Genomic DNA, 2,710 nt, shown 5'->3' on the forward strand with positions numbered 1-2,710 from the left:
GGACGAGAATTTTATTGCTTACTTGGGATGCTAAACTTTCATTGTTTTTGTCGGGATGCTTCTTTATTCATTTTGTTCGTATTGCGGGACCCCCTGGGGTTGACGATCTCGGAAGCGTATCACGCTAAGAAGTTTCCCGCAGCTTTAATGATTTATTCATAAACGCAGTGTCGCGCTCTCCTTTTCTCTGAAGGAATCGTAAAGTGCGTTGCTCTCCCTCTGCGGTATTGGTTCGTTATTGAGACTCAGCGCTTTAAATACAGCTTCGATAAACGTTGTGAAATCAGAAGTAAGTTTAAAACCTCAAAGGTGGCTGTTGGCTGTTCGAACCTGTGCAGGCGAAACGAAACCATGCACATCGAAGTGATTATAAGAAGAATGAACATTTTTGTGGATCTTTATGATATTCCGAGGTAAGAAGGTATGACAACATGTTGTCATTAAACATAGTTAGAAGGCGGTATCATAGTACTGTAGTCTGTAGTGTATGATTTCTAGGGCAGATATTTCATGTTCAGTTTCCATTTGTAATTCATTTTCATTCTCGTTTCATTTCGGTAATCAGTTAGTAAAGAAAACTTAGACATTTTCTTCGATATCATCACAAATATCAAATTGATAAAACTTCTGGGTTCCGTGAATCTCTTCCACAAAATACCCGGACAGTTTTGGTGTCATCATTTGTCATTTATTCAATATATACAAGATAAGTAGATCGTATTGTTCTTTTTGTTAACAACCTCATCATGTTCTTAAATTTGTTGACAATATTCAGATCATTTATCAAGTATAATAACTTGCAGCAAACCACCATTAATGTGTTCACTTGCTTAAAACGAAATGCCAATTTCAGTGTAAAAGTTCGTACGTTGTTCATTGTTTGAAAGTCTCGAAGTTGAGAGCGTTTCTGCCTCTAGCCGACTGGACGTGATTAATATAACAAATAAAAATATCCCTGTAAACAGTACGATAAAAAACGTCGACATAGCTATATCTTTCAACACTGGCAATATTATTCATACAAAGAACAGAGACCGAATATATATTTTTGCCCTGTTTTATTATTGACTGTAAACGGGATTCAGAATCAGTGTTTCTTACTCATTCGGCATTAATAATTTATCCCACTGCACTGGTCGATGGTACTATTCTGCTAAGATCAGTAACGTAGTGGGGACATTTGCTGTATAATATTGCGAACTTCTGGCCACATATAACTAATCCATTTCTATTCGCAGGGTCGGGTTATTCCCAGTTTCTGAGTTTGGTATTCATCAATGAAAGCATATCAGAAAATTTTGAAGTTTGAATGAGGATGAGTTGTTGGAAATGACGAATCTAAGACAGCATCTGTACAGGTACAAATGCCTTTGTGAATTGATTTAAAGATGTGATTTAAACTGTAGTACGTCCGTACGTTGAAAATTATAATAAAACTGTGGTGGCTACTAATCTTTTGACTTTGACTATCAACATCATTGAATATTGCTGTTGAATTTGTCTGACATCATACTCACGAGAAGTTTGAATACTTTAATTAATATTAACATGGTGAGTATTAATTTGTTCACTAAACTGAGTGATGTAAATCAGTATATATGTTTAACATTGTACACTGAAACATTTCCTTATTTCTTCTACCTTTAAATCAATATTGGCCGTCGCTGTAACGGAAGCTCATTTTGACGACTGATCGATATGACTGCATCACGTTTGGACGAAAAACAAAAATATTTTCATATTTCACGAAAATTAAATTAATCATCCAGAAATTAAACAACTCCCGAAAAATTGTTCAGTTTTTGTAAAGTAAATTGTTGACATGTTGAGAGAATCAGAACGCTAGGGTAACTGTTTTATTCTATGGTGATTCCTTATTATTCTCAGATTATTACGTCAAGAAAGGCTTCACATGTTACGTTCGCACGTTATTTCGGAGAGGAATGTTGGTTATTAAAAATCGCAGATGGCAAAACTTTTTTATATTGTGGGCTTTGGCACGCGGAAGCTACTCAGACTAGGAAAGTTGTTAAACTTCGGATTCCACAGATTGATTTCAGTGAGAAAAATGCTCACGTCATACGTGGCCCATTGTTAGTATATACATTTACGCTTTACACACGCATGAAATTGTACCAAATCAAATTGATGGCAGGCTAGAACTGAAAGGGAGTATCTAATAAACTAGTTTTCAACAAAGCAAAAAATGCGTTGGTTTGTTTTATCAATGGAATGATTTACACTCTCCTTTCCCGTCGTTGTACTTTACATTCGAAGCTTGATAAGTTGCCATCTTTCAAGTAAATGTTATCGCGTGGGAATTCTGAAACTTTCAAAATCTTTCAATTACAACCGCGGAATTCGTTACTGGCATGATGATTTGAAAATCCTTCCATCCGCATGTAAATCAGAATAGAGTGTTCGTTATTATCTTCCTGGATTGTCAAGTAAATGTTGAATGCGATCTTGGCGACGGCTCCTTGATTGTCCAAACGCAATTTGTGTACCAAGTTCAAATATCACAAATTGAGGTGGACATCAAAATGCCGATTCGTCGAACTCACAATTAATTTTAGAACTAAACTCACCAACGTTCAAGTTATTATTCTATCCAATTTGTAGTTTTGAATGATATACCCAAACTAAACCTTTTATTCGGTCACTGGGGGTATCAATATTATCATTTTGGAATTATAGTTCTCTGGCGCTT

At 35.7% G+C, this 2,710-nt stretch overlaps 1 long non-coding RNA gene across 1 annotated transcript; it reads left to right on the forward strand.

Moving 5' to 3' along the window:
- Positions 1 to 302: 302 nt before the first annotated feature.
- LOC120345178 (uncharacterized) lies at positions 303 to 2,065 on the forward strand. The gene is made up of 3 exons (XR_005569843.2): positions 303 to 413; positions 1,239 to 1,358; positions 1,888 to 2,065. It is a non-coding gene; the product is annotated as an uncharacterized LOC120345178 (long non-coding RNA).
- Positions 2,066 to 2,710: the final 645 nt, after the last annotated feature.

The sequence above is a fragment of the Styela clava genome, chromosome 5 (genome assembly GCF_964204865.1).
Source record: "Styela clava chromosome 5, kaStyClav1.hap1.2, whole genome shotgun sequence".
Lineage (NCBI taxonomy): Eukaryota > Metazoa > Chordata > Ascidiacea > Stolidobranchia > Styelidae > Styela > Styela clava.